Raw genomic sequence first — 14,272 nt, forward strand, 5'->3', positions numbered from 1 at the left:
TCCTGGAACTTGCTAAGTGGGTGCCACCATGGAAGTCTCTCTCTCTCTCTCTCTCTCTCTCTCTCTCTCTCTCTCTCTCTCTCTCTCTCTCTGTGTGTGTGTGTGTGTGTGTGTGTGTGTGTGTGTGTCCTCCCTTTTCCCATCTGAAAAGGTGCTAAATCACCGCTGTGAAAACTTTGGTCTGACCCCTAAAATAGCTTCAGGATCAAAATGATCAGCTTTCCCCAGGAGTCAGTGCCCTGCACCTCACACCTTTGCGTAGTGGGAGAGTGGAGTCCCACTAGCTGAACCGCACTTAATAGGTACTTAACAAATTGTTATTGAAGCTATTTGCCCGGTTTTCCTGGGCAAATTCTGGCTCAAGTCTACCTTGGCTCCCAAACTCGAGCGTGGGCAAACTGCAAAGCTCAGCTAGGCAGCGTCGTGCACTTGGCTCTGACCCTGCCAGTCGCTAGGAGGGCGTGACGCGCTGCCCGCACGTCTCCTCCCCGTCCTTTGGCCTCCCAGAAGCGCTCAACGAACGACTCCCGTCCTCGGTTTCATTCCGGTCCGCAAGGAACGCGAGCTGGACCCCCGCCGAGGCCCGGGGCTGACGGAGCGGTGAGCGGAGGATGCGCGGGCTGGGATGCGGCTGGGAGGATGCGCGGGGCAGCCTGAGCTAACCAGCCAGCCAGAGTCAGAGCTGGCAGGGGGGCGAGCAGGCAAGCCGGCAAGCGGGCGAGCGGGCGGCTGCCAGGGCGCGGCCACGGATCCGGGTAGCCTCCGGGCGGCCACATCAGCGGCGCCCGGCGGGGCCCGGCGGGCTGCGCGCGTGCGCCGGGCGGGGCAGGGGCGCGCGAGTGGCCGCGGGCGTGGGGCGACTGTCAGAGGCGGCGAGGAGGCGCGGCGGGCCCGCGGGGCTGGGCCGGGCTCACGGACTCCGGGGGGCGTCGCCGCGCTCGGGCTCGGCGTAGGCGGCCACGGAGGGAGCGGAGGCTGCGGCGCGGCTGGTTGTGGGAGGGCGGCGTTGCGGCCGGACGCTGGAACCTGGGCCGGCAGGACCCGAGGCCGCCGGACTCTATCTAGCCCTGCCTGCCGCTAGCCTCGGGCTCCGCGTCCGGTTCTGGCGGCGGTGACTCAGGGCGCGCGCCGAGGGATGGAGGAAGGTGAGCTCGGATGCAGATGCTGCGAGCCGGGTTGCGCTCACCCCTGGAGCCTGCTTTGGGGCTCAGCAGCGTCGCCACCCTTGCCTTTATGGCTTTATGGATGGATGCACAGTATGCCTCAAATTTAAGAAGCCTCGGTGCCCATTTATGGCGAGAGCTGGCATGTTTGTGTGTTACTTATATATTACATTCTCTGGTATAGTGCCCGGCTGTCATCTTTTTGTAAATGGACGTTTATTGACCGATGCGTCATGTAGCATACGTGCTACTTTTCCTTCTAAAAGGTGGCTTTTCATGTATTCATCTAGTTTTGTAACTGTCACCACTGTTCAGGTAAATTTTTTTTTTTATCTCCAAAGGAATCCTATACCTTTTAGTTGCTTGTTACCCATTCCTCCCCACTGCCCCAACCCACTGGAAACCACTAATTTTTCTGTTCCTATGCATTTGCTCTTTAGAGACAATAATGAAATCATACAGTATTTGTGGTTCCCCACCTCCGTTTAAAGACAAGACTTTGACTCTCCCCTTATAGTTCAGGCTAATCTGAATTTTCGGTCCTCTTGCCTCAACTTCCCAAGTAGTGATCTCACACAGACTTGTGCCACACCCCACCAATGTGTCTGTGGCTTTTTGTCTGGCTTCCTTCACGTAGCTTAATGTTTTTTAAAGCTCATTCATGTTGTAATTAGTTGTAATTAGTGTGTATCTGTTCTGTACTTTCTTAGAGCTGAATGGCTGATATGTGGTGTGTCACTACCACACCGGTTCACCCATTAATGAAATTGCATCGCTTTTTACTTTTTAGCCATTGGATATGATGCTGCTAGACCGTCTGTAGATGTGCGTTTTAAAGTCCCCGAACATAGGTGTGGAGTTGCTTGGTGCTTAACATTTTGGGGAAACTTTTAGACTTTAATCAAAGTTGTTGCTACATTTAATACTCCACCAAACAGTTTATGCGGTCTGCATTTTCCTTAAACTGCCAACAGGTTATTTTCTACTGTTTTTTTTTTTTTTAAAGCTATCTTAGTGGGTGTGACTTGATATCTTTTTTTAAAAAGATTTATTTATTCATTTATTATATAGAAGTACACTGTAGCTGTCTTCAGACACACCAGAAGTGGGTATCGGATCTCTTTACAGATGGTTGTGACCCACCATGTGGTTGCTGGGAATGCAACTCAGGACCTCTGGAAGAGCAGTCAGGACTCTTAACCACTGAGCCATCTCTCCAGCCCATGACTTGATATCTTTTCCTGGTTTTATTTTGCATTTCAGACCAGAGATTAAAAAGCCTTTCTATGCTTATTGGCCATGCGTATATCTGTTTTGGGAAAATATGTTTAGATCCTCCAACCCTATTTTTTGATGTTTTATTTGACTTTTTGTTATTGTTATTGAGTTGTCTTATTCGTTTTAGGAAAAGTTCTAGATTTCTTACTGGTACTGGCAAATTTGCATAAAAATATAATTAAGTGGCATTTGAATCTGTAATAATGCTTTACCCTTTTACCTGGTCATTCTTGGCATTTTGTTGTGATTATTTTTACTATTTATTTGGCTTTCTTGAGAAAAGCCACAGGAGGTATGGTCCTGGGGTTCCTGCTGGGACTTTAGTTGTTTTTGTAGAGTTTATGTTTGAAAAGTTTCACTTATCGTTAGCTACAAATAACCTATGTTGGGTGTTAAACAAATCACTGAAACAGAATCCCATGTGCTTCCCAGTAAGAAGGTCTTTTCCTCTTTCAGTCCAGGTAGTTTCTATTGCAATTATATGTGGATGGTAGATAATGTGTTTGCCTTTTTTGGGAGTCAGTCTCTCCTCCTCCCTCTCCCTACTCTTCCCTTCCCCTCCCCCCTCCCTTCCCTCTCCTTACTCTTCCCCTCCCCCTTCCCTCTCCTTACTCTTCCCCTCCCCCTCCCCCTCCCCTCCCCTCCCCCCCTTTCCCTCCCTCCCCCCCCCTCCCCTTCAATCCACCTCCCCCCCTGTGTGTGTGTGTGTGTGTGTGTGTGTGTGTGTGTGTGTGTGTGTGGTGTGTGTGGCCCCGGCTGGGGGAACTCACTATATAGATCAGGCTGGCCTTGAGCTTGCAGCAATCCTCCTGCCTCTGCCTCCCAAGTACTGGGATTGTGGGCATGCACTGGCACCCCAAGTGAAAAACATTTTACTGGAGCTGAGATTAAGAGTCACCTGGGACTGAATGTCAAGGTGCTTTCTACATGGGTGATTTCTGTGTATGTACAAATGCAGCCTAAGGTCTTTCTTTCCAAAGTTACTAGGAGAGATGGCATTTCTCTGAACTCGAGTTCTTTTCTCCATGGCTCTAATTGCTACTAAAGAAAAAAGTATTTAATGAAGCTTGTACGGTGAAGAACTTTTAAGGCCACTGTAGCAGTATAAGGGCTATGACAATGGGTTTGGCACTGGGGAAGGAGATGGGACTTAACCCTGACTGTGGTGTGGAGGAGCAGAAATGCACAGGTGAAGGGCAGGGGTGGGGCCGTGGGTAGAAAAGTGCTAAAGGTTGGCATCCCTAGAGAGGAGGATTCTGGGGAAATCATCTTAAAATGGTTCCTCCTGAAGACGGGCCTGGCCGTGGGACACCGAGAGGAAGGATCCAGACCCAGTTCATCACATACTGGGGGAGAGGGTTCCAACCAAACTGGCTGGGCAAGGTTCTGTGCGGAAGATGCAATTTGTAACAGGTGTGGGTGGTCCTAAGAGGAGGAGGCTGAGTCGTTTGGTCATGCAAGGAAATCTGTTACTGTTTAAACATAGGCTATCAAGTTTCAGGAACTTTATAGGAAAGAGGAAGGTTAAAGATTTCCAAGGAGAAATAGCGGGGAGACAACCGATGTCAAGTGGATGAGGGACAGCTCGGTCTTGTCCTCCAACCTGGACACTAGAAAGCACATAAGCTAACCATTCTGTGTCTCCCCGTGGCCTCCCTCAGAGTTCAGCTGACAATATCATTGGAACCTCAGTGTGTTCTTGCTTTGATTTACCTGAGGAGCTTGATAAGCAGTGAAGGTATAAACCTCCATCTGTTATTGGCTGTTCCTCACGTACGCTCTGCTCCCTGCAGCTTTCCTTGAGGAAGCTTTCCTTCCCTGCAGCTTTGGTACTTCTCCTTGAGGAAGGCTGTCTGAAACTGGGCATAGTGGTACATGTCTGTGCTTCTAGCACTGAATCTCTGTGGATTTAAGGCCAGCCAGGGCTACCTAGTGAAACTCTTACAAATAAGAAAATCACCCCAAACCCAAAATTTTCTACAAATAGGTGGTAATGAAAACTGATAGGTTTGGGGGAGTTGATTTCTGGTTGCTTTAGGGGTTCGTTTTCTGAGACAGTGTCTCTCCTATGTAGCCCTGGCTGTCCTGGGATTCACTAAGTAGACCAGGCCGGCTTTGAACTCCCAGAGATTCACCTGCTTTTGCCTCGCTAGTGCTGGGATTAAAGGTATATGCCATCCTTCACACCTCATCCTTGGGAAATTATGGTCTGATTTATGCAGTGGATTTTTCTAGGGACCTCTTATCTCTGTGAAATAAACGGCAGTGACGTTTATTTACCCTTGAACTACATAGAAATGAGCATAGAGAGTCATGGGAGCTCCATGTGAGTCCCCAGGAAGAGCAGCCCCATCTAGTTTAACTTTGATGCTGGTGGATTTAGTCATTTTCCTTTCTTCCTGATCAGCTACTAAGGAAATGGGAGTTTTGAGTTAAGGGACAGGACGGGTAAGCATGGTATTGAAGAATGTTTTAGCCAGGCTTGGTGGGAACAGAGGCTTGCTAACCTCTCTGAATTTGGGGTCAGCCTGGTCTACAGCCAGAGCTATGTGGAGACCCTGCCTCAAAAAATGAAATAAAATAAGTAAAATTAAAAAAGGAATGTTCTAGATTTGAGCAAAACTTGCTATATGTAAGAAAGCGTGGGTCAGAAGATGGAGAGAAAGCATGAGTAAGAAATAATTGAAGGTAATATTGTAGAAGGTCCAGAGATTTTTCTCCAAAGAAAAATCTGAGTGGGAAAAATGGGAAAAGCCTTCCTTCATTCAGTTCCTTCTTCTTACCCCCAAGATTGGATCAGTATTTGCTCTTTTTAAAAAACATACATGTAGGTTGGGGATTTAGCTCAGTGGTAGAGTGCTTGCCTAGCAAGCGCAAGGCCCTGGGTTCGGTCCTCAGCTCTGGAAAAAAAAAAGAATTAAAAAACAAAAAACAAAAAACAAAAAACAACAACAAAAAAACCCATACATGTAACGGGTTGGGGATTTAGCTCAGTGGTAGAGCGCTTGCCTAGCAAGCACAAGGCCCTGGGTTCGGTCCCAAGCTCCGAAAAAAAGAAAAAAAAACATACATGTAGACATGTAAACATATATGTATATATCTACATGTGTGTGTATTCTTGACACATGTATGAGAAGTGGAAGCTCTCATTGAGCAGAGCTTGCATCGCTTGCATCTCCTTGTTTGCCTTCGAGTGTCGTTTCTTCAGAGCGATACGTTTGTTTGTGCTGCAGGATGCGTGCAGTGAGAATGCTGAATTTTGGGTGCCTTGGTCCCAAAGGCTTCTTTCCTTCTTGGTGTAAGGGCTTTATGGCAGCACACCGAAAGACTTTCGGATCCTCCTAGCCCTTTTGAGCCCCAACCACCAAGCTGCAGCCCAGGGAAACTGCTCTCTTCTTGCAATAAGAATTCTTTTTGCAGTAACCAACTCGTCTGCCCTGCACCCTCAAACACATTAGCGCTTCCTCTCTCCACCTCTTGGTCTGTTACAGGACTGCCATGACTGAACGGCAGGCACACTGCCATGGTGGGCAAACCTCGTTTGTCATTCCCACCACTGATTTGGACCACACAACCCTTCCGCTCCTCACCCAGAGCACGAGCAGCTACTTCGGCAGCCATGCACTTCTCTCACAAAATGTACAGCGTTTGAGTTTCATGGCCCATGTTTCTGACAGCCTGTGGCTGAGAAGGAGACATTCAGCTCCTTCTATATATGGCTGACTGCCTAGGAGGTAACACAAGGGAGCGGGGGTTGACAGAGGACAGAGAGAGGGAGGGAGACACAGACAGAGACAGAAAGGCTTCTTTTTGAGACAGGGTCTCACTGTAACCCTGGCCGGCCTGAAACCATGCTGACCTCACACTGCCAGGAATCCACTTGCTTCTGCCTTCCTAGTGCCAGGAAGGTCGGTGCTGCTGTGTGCCTGGCCCATTCCGTCTTTCCTTTGTCTCACCTTGCTTCATGATGACCTCTTTTTTTTTTTTTTTTTTAAGATTTATTTACTTATTTATTATATATAAGTACACTGTCACTTTCTTCAGACATACCAGAAGAGGGCATCAGATCTCATTGCAGATGGTTGTGAGCCACCATGTGGTTGCTGGGAATTGAACTCAGGACCTCTGGAAGAGCAGTCAGTGCTCTTAACCACTGAGCCATCTTTCCAGCCCCCATGATGGCCTCTCTTAAGACCCAGAAGTAGGTCTAGTTGATCCTGTTGACTGTTTTTTTTTTTTCAATATGCTAATTTACTCCTTCTCTCTCCAGAGCCTAGTAAAATTGAGATCAGGCCTGAGGGTAAAGCTCGGTCACAGCTTAGCAGAGATAGTGTCAGGCCCTGGGCTTGACACCAGGCCTTCAGCAGCAGCAACAGTTGAGACCAAGCAAGGTGTGGTAGGATGCCCATAGCGTCAGTCGCTCTGGAGGCTGAGGTGTAAGGGTCCCGAGTTCAACATCACATCAAGAGAAAAAAAACTGGGGCTGGAGAGATGGCTCAGAGGTTAAGAGCCCTGTCTGCTCTTCCAGAGGTCCTGAGTTCAATTCCCAGCAACCACGTGGTGGCTCACAACCATCTGTAATGAGATCTGGTGCCCTCTTCTGGCCTGCATGTGCACATGCAGGTGGAACGCTGTATACATAATAAATAAATCTTTAAAAAAAAAAAAGAGAGAGAGAAAAAAAAACTGAGATTGGACTCAAGCAATCAAACAAGACTTAAAATTCCGGTAAGATACTCTAGAATTCATTTCTGGTAGAAGCCAGCTGGAGAACTAAGATTAAACCCACACTTCGTTTCTTCTTCCCTTTTTTATTTTATTTTTGGCGTCTGTGTGCATATGGTAGGAGCAGATGTCTGGGTGGCTACACGAAGGTGCCTCGCCGTGTTACTCCCTTGAGGGTCTCTTGGTGAACCTGGGTATCTGCCGACAGGTAGCAAACCCCAGCCTCTGCCTCCATTCTCCACAGTGTTGGGGTTCTGCATGGAGGTGTGGCCACATCTGGCTTTTTGGTTGGGGTCCTGGAGGATTCAAAGCCAGGTCCTCACGCCTGTACAAGAAGTGAGTCCTCTTCCTCACTGAGCTCATTCCTTGGCTATAAAGGATGGGAAAGCCTGGGCTACATGAGACCTGTTCTCAACGAAACACAACAAGACAACAAAGACCCCCAGGCTGAGGAGAACTCAGTACACAAGGTCATCTTTCCAACTCTAAGCGCCTAATGGTGGGTGGTCAAACAGTGTAGAGCTGTGTGATCAACATGTCTTGAGAAATCAAAGTAGACCAGGCATGGCGAGATGGGCCTTTAGACCTCGGTAGGGAGAGGCAGGTGGCAGGTCTCTGTGAGTCTGAGGCCAGTTCTCTATAGCAAGTTCCAGGCCAGCCGGGGCTACGTTGAGACTGTCTCAGTAGGTTAATAAAGTAGAAAACAAGAATAGGTTGAACATAGACATTGCCGGATCACAGGGTTAAGGGCTTGTTGTCGGGATTTGCAGGTTGATGTCTGTGTGCAGGTGAGGGCTGGCACAAGTTAGGTCAAGGCCATGATTGGACAGTAAAAATGTGAGGCGGGGACAAAGTTTTGGTAAGGCGAGAGAGGAGGAAAAGTGAGAGAATCAAAATGGAGACGGAGGACGATGACCCAGATCCGGGTGGTTTAAAGGGCCCTAGGTAGTTATGTATATTTCTTAAGGGATGGATTTCTATAGGTCAATTGACCTCATCTAGGTGGGCAGTTTATAGCTTTATCATGTGGTTGTGAGTTTATTGTGTGGATGTGTTGTGGATTGAGAATTTAACATATAAATCTAATTGTTAAGTTAGTTTTTTGAGTCTTGATTTTGCCGGGTAGCTGGGACCAGAGAGTTCGAGGCTAGCAGAGAGCCACTGGGAGAGATACTAACCAGAGCTAAATTATGGTTAGTTCCATATGGCCCCAAGGGTGCCGGAACTAACTCTAGGTGCCACACTGGAACGGCTCTCAGACTGCCTGGGTCAGAGAGTCCTTGGGGACAGCCTAGAGCTGCTGAGATAAAAGTACCCCGAAATGCCATGTGGCCCGACAGTGCCAGCACTAGCGTGAAATAAAAGGTTCCACCATTTTAAAAATATTTACCAAAATAGGATTTAGTTAGCCTTCTTTAGGAACCTGAGTTTCTCATAGAGGAAGTAAGATCTAGTCAGAACTGGTCAGATTGCTATCTCCCGGAGATCTCTTTAGGCCCTTTGTCTTTTCCAAGTCAGTCAGAAACTTTAGCTCTCTTGACCTGCTGATACAAGTATTCCAAAATCTGCTTCCAGTGTGATCTGAAGAATCTCCCCATTGTTTTTTGTCCCATTTCATAGAGTCCCTGTTTGTCTTCCCTTTTCTGCTCCGAGATAGAAAGGTCTAAGATCTTGCTTCTGCCTTTTCACGTTGCGCCCGGTAACTGGTATAATACCTGGTGCATAGTAGGGACTAAAGACGTTTGTAACCAGTTAGCGCCTGGCACACAGTAGGGACCAAGCATGTGTTTGTTGAATCTCATGACATTATGACCCAGTGAGCAGAGTACGGTGGCTTCCTTCTGTATCTCCAGCACTGGGAGAGATTGAGTCAGGAGGAAGGTCAAGAGTTTGAGGGCAGCGTGGGCTAAAGAGAGAGACCGATCTCAAAAGAATAGAACGAAAGAAAACAGGGCAGGAGGCAGCTCAGCAGGCGAAGGTTCTGGTCACCAAGCCTGACAACCTGAGTTTGATTCCCGGGACCCCTTGAAAGTAGTTCCCCGACCTCCACACACATCCAGCCCCCATGTTCATGATATGACACATGCACATTCACACACACATGTGCATGCATGCAGGCATGAACTCGAGGAGAACACACTCACAAATAAATGTGCAAAGAAAAACAGTACAACCGAAACGTGGTGTCCCACACCTGTAATTCTGGCACAGATGGCCGAGGAAGGAGAATTGCTCCGAGCTTGACGTTAGCCTTGTCTTCACAGGAAGTGCCGGGACAGCCAGAACCACCTATTGAAACCCTGTCTCAAACAAACAAACAAACAAACAAACAAACAAACACATGTAGAACAGCAACAAAAAAGACAAAACGGCAGGACCGTTTTGCTTTTAGTTATACTTGGATAAGAAGGTTTTATTGGATTTTTTCCCCCCACTTGAAACGGTAGGGTTCACTTATTTAAAAGATATGCAACGCAAAGTGCTCTCTTACGGTCACATAGTGCTGGAGATGTCGGAGGAAGGCCCTGGGTATGGTGAGCTCTCCTGCAGCCCCAGCTTCTGGAAGATCAGGAGTTTGAGATCACATCAGCTCCCTAGCGAGTTCCAGGCTCGCCCGGTATACCCCAAACCCTGTCTCAAAACAGTAGGTAAGAGTAATCCGTCTTGAGTTTTTCTTAGGAGTAGAGACCAATGGGACAGCTTGCCCACAGGAACAGAAATTGTGAATTGAGTATGCAGGCGTTCTGAGCTTTTGACAAAGCCAGCTTTTTACAGGTATAGGAGGCAAAGCGGGTAAAAGGCTTAAAGTCCCCAGAGTCAACAGGAGAGAGAGGTTTTGATCTTAGATCAGAGCATCCGTGCGGCCAGGAGAACTTACGGAGATGGGTTTAATGATGTCAGCTTGTTTCCAGAGAGTGTCTCCGCTGACACAGCACTGTGATGTCACAAAACTACACCGAGAAACAAAGGAAGAATTCTGTTGGCCTATGGTTCTGATAACTGGGAAGCAGCTTCGAAATTTTTCGTGAGAAGTAGAGAGATTTCAGTTCAGACTTGCCCATCTGTAGATTTTTGAGGTGTTGAAACTTGGCTAGTTTTGTAAGTAAGTTTATAGAGGTCTATTTTAGACTAGATTGTCAGAATCAAACTTTGTTGATAGAGAAATGGCTTTGAAATAACCGATGAACTTAATGGAAACTGCTAACATGTATAGATCTTTCAAATGTACTTCCATGTGTGTGTGTGCATGCATGCGTGTGTGTGTGTGTGTGTGTGTGTGTGTGTGTGTGTGTTGTGTATGCACAGGTGCACACGCTTGTGCCGTGGGCACTGGAGCACTGAGGACAACTTGCAGGAGTCAGCTTTCACCTTAACACCATAGGGGTCTTGGCCATCAACTCAGTCCTTTCGGCCTGGTGGCAAGTGCCCTTATCCACTGAGCCATCTCACTGGCCCTCTGTAATTACCCTAAAGTAATTGCAGATGTTGGAAAGTATTATGCACAAACTTGCTCATTTTCATTGCAGTGTAATTGAGTCAAGAGAGTCAGCTCTTGGGAAATGACTCATTAAGATGTGTCAGCCCTTTGAAGAAATCCAGCCTGCTCCCTTACTCTGCCCCCATGGGTAAATGCTTCTGAGCACTTAGGTGCCGCCCCTGTGCTTTCCCCCTGGCTAGGAATTCCAGGTCTTCTCTGGATAGCCACTGGATGTTTGGTCACGTGAACTGTGACTTAGACCTCTCCTTTCTCTCTGTGTGGTTTCCTGTCTGGCTGCCTTTACTTCATTGTATTGCCCCCCCCTCCTGTCTGTCCTCTCTCCACACCCCAGTTTCTTTGGATCTTACTTGTCCTTTAAAGCTTACTATTTTGGTCTTTCTCGTGGGCACATTTTGTCAGGCCCTGGGGACTATGTGGACTTCTGTATCAAAATCTCATAGACTACAGAGCTTTGTGTAAGAGTGGGGAGAGCCGGTGCTCTAGTCTGCCCGGCTCTGCATGCCATAGCCGGTTTGTATGTATCATGTGGAGCCGTCCGAAGGTATTTGTCCACTTGTTACCTCACAGAAGATAAGGCAAGGTGAGTTCACCTGTGAATCAGAGCGGACGGCCTCTTTGTAGCGTAGCCTTAGCCACACATGCCCATACATGCTGGCCGCGGGATAATCTGGAACACCTGCAGTGGCTTCTGTGTCACCAGGTGGCCACCCAGAAAGCCCTGAGTTCAAGTCCAGGGTCCTTACTCATACTAACTTGATAAATATGGGAATATTACTTCAGCTGCTTGCGACTCGGTTTTCCAAGTGTGAATTATGATTACGTAGGATTTTGAGGCTGGCCTGGGCAAATCCCAGGATAGCCTGAACTACTTAGCAGGACCTTGAAAACATTTTATAGTAATTAAAAAAAAAAAAAAACCATTTCAAAGCATCCATTAGAGATCTCTATGCTAACCTTCCTAGGTTAGTGATATTTCCTTTTAGAGCACAGAGCACAGTGTAACTTGGTACAGCATGAGCTTAACGTGCTTATACTCCAGGGTTCAACCCCACATCCCCCCAAATAGGCAAACCAGGGAAAGAACGCTGTAGTTCCTTAATGCCCAACATTGTTCAGTAGAAGTGTGTACCTTTTCTTTTTTCTTTTTTTCTTTTTTTTTTTTGAGACAAGGATTTGAACCCAGGACACGCTAGGCAAGTACTACACCACCCTTTTGGTTTTTTGAGTCACTTCTGATCATGTATCACAAAGTGTCCAGAACTCCTGCAAAGCCTGGGCTGCTCTCAAATTCACTATCCTCTTGGCTCAAGCTTCTGAGTACCGGGAGTCCAGGCTCAGCTGGACCTGCTCCCAGGCACCTCCCACGGAGCAACAATGTTCTGATAAAGCCTGGCCTATTTCCCCTAGTTTCCGGGCTCCTGTCCGCCATCTCTGGACCTGAGAACAGAGTGCCGAGGATGACTGTCTCTGGAGCGTTCACCCCTACAATAAATAGCTTTTCTTTTTCTGTAAATCGTTACTTACATTGCAGAAAATCTGTGTAGCAAACAAGAAAAATGAAGACAGCTGAGCTGTAGGGAATGGTTCTTTTAAATATGTTCTTTGACAGAGCCATACATGTGTATAACGCATGGCGATTGCTCTCAGCCTCTCTCCCGACCCTTCCGTTCCCTGTGCACTTGGCCTTTTCCAGGAGCACAGGGTTTGACCAGTACAGCGGGGTCCTCGGATTGGAAACAGCCATTGGAGCCTGGGGATGGGTTTAGTCTGTGGAGACAGTGGCTCCTCCTTCCAGAGTCTGTCAGTCAGCATTAGTTCACCAGTAAGGGGTAGGATCCACAAGCCCCGCCCCTATCCTTGATTGACTGTTGGGAGCCTGCCCTGTGCAGACCCAGTGGAAAGGAATAGTTTTACCCTCAACTTTAAGTTGAGCTGGCAACCCGTTGATCCAGGGTGCCTTTCTTAATTTTGCTTTGTTTGCTTTGGTTTGGTTTGGTTTGGTTGGGTTTGGTTTGGTTTGGTTTGGTTTCAACTGATAGCCAACTAAGAAGTACTCAGCCTTGACCAAAGGTAGAGGAGGGATTCGATTGCCAGAGTAAAGTTAGGAAAAGCCAGGTCATTATTTCAGTTCGATGCCAACATAATTGAGTAACCTGGTGCCAGGTTCCTGAAATTGGCCTAATCAGCTTGTAGACTTTTCTGGTGAGTCTGAGCACCCAAGCTGACGGAAGGACAGCAGAGCCACTCTGGTGGGAGATCGGGCTTCATTCATGTCCCCGAAGGATCTCGCCGCTGTGAAGCTGGCCCGGCTTGGGAAGGTGAGACTGGTAGGCGGTTGTCTGAGTTAGACCTGCCTCAGTGTGGGAGCCGTCTGCCCTCATTTCGCCCCCTGAGGATGTGAGGTACTGCGATGGGGTCTGGTCAGGTAGGAGCTCTGCTCATTCAGGACAGAAACGAGAACTGGCTCTCAGCTGACTGGAAGTGCTGAGTAGACATTTGGCCTGTGAAAGCGAGCTGTCGTTATTGTCCTTACCGTTTGCCAGCCTACAGAATAATGGAATTCATGACACTAATATACATATGTATGCTCATGACTTTTTGTGGGACGTCTTTGAACTTAGAGAATAAAAATGACAACTCTAACGGAGCAAGGAATTCTTCTTTGTAAAGGGACAGCTTTGCTTCTCTTTTAAACTTTTCTATGTTGGCTTCATCCTTTCTCTGTGCTCCATTTTGAACTTTGACCCGTTGGCATCTTTGTACCTGACCATTCCAGAAGCTTCTCTTTTACCTCTCATTTTAATTACACATTTAGTCAAGTGCAGGTTTTAGAAGTGGGTTTGCATTGAAAAAAATAGTGAACCTTAAGAGTTGGGGGTATGTGGGGGTTGGGGATTTAGCTCAGCGGTAGAGCGCTTGCCTAGGAAAGCTTAAGGCCCCGGGTTCGGTCCCCAGCTCGAAAAAAAAGAACCAAAAAAAAAAAAAAAAAAAAAAGAGTTGGGGGGTATGTGGAAAGGGCAGAATATAAAAGCATACGTTGGTATGGGTTCTGAGTGACAGCGGCTCCTTACCGGAACCCCGGTGAGTGGACGGCTGTCTCTTAGTTTCTACGTGTGGCCGTTCAGGGCTCTAAGAGCTGGAGAAATGGCGAGGAAAAGCGATTCTTGTTAATCTTATCATGACATCTTGTCAGCTTATAGAAACACCTCATAAGAACTATTGATTTTACTTTAAGTTTCTTTTTAGGCAGTTTCACATGTGTATACAATAGAGAACCTTATTTATTTATTTATTTATTTATTTATTTATTTATTTATTTATTTATTTATTTATTTATGGCATTCTCTGAACCTCACACTGGCCTCGAACTTCCGGTAGTCCTGCTTGAGTGCTGGGATTACAGCACCACCCCTGCTAAGTTACTTTAAAGAAGTGCAGGTGGCTACGGGAAACAGAGGCAGAGGCAGGCAGGAGGATCTCTGAGTTCCAGGCCAGCCAGGACTGTATAGTGAAACTGTGGCTCAAGAAACCACAGACAAACAACAACAAAAATAGAAGTGTAAATGAAGAAGAGAGAAGTATAAAATCAGTTATATAAGAAAAAGCA

At 47.3% G+C, this 14,272-nt stretch overlaps 1 protein-coding gene across 2 annotated transcripts in view; it reads left to right on the forward strand.

Moving 5' to 3' along the window:
* Positions 1-430: 430 nt before the first annotated feature.
* Slc41a2 (solute carrier family 41 member 2) overlaps positions 431-14,272 on the forward strand; it is a 104,777-nt gene continuing 90,935 nt past the window's right edge. Inside the window, exon 1 of one of the 2 annotated variants that reach the window (XM_032910571.1) lies at positions 431-600. The gene's annotated coding sequence lies outside the window, so the exon portion shown is untranslated. Of the gene's footprint in view, positions 601-963; positions 1,146-14,272 lie in introns of those variants that run through there. The other variant, XM_032910577.1, reaches the window with a different exon arrangement.

This window comes from Rattus rattus, chromosome 1, assembly GCF_011064425.1.
Source record: "Rattus rattus isolate New Zealand chromosome 1, Rrattus_CSIRO_v1, whole genome shotgun sequence".
Lineage (NCBI taxonomy): Eukaryota > Metazoa > Chordata > Mammalia > Rodentia > Muridae > Rattus > Rattus rattus.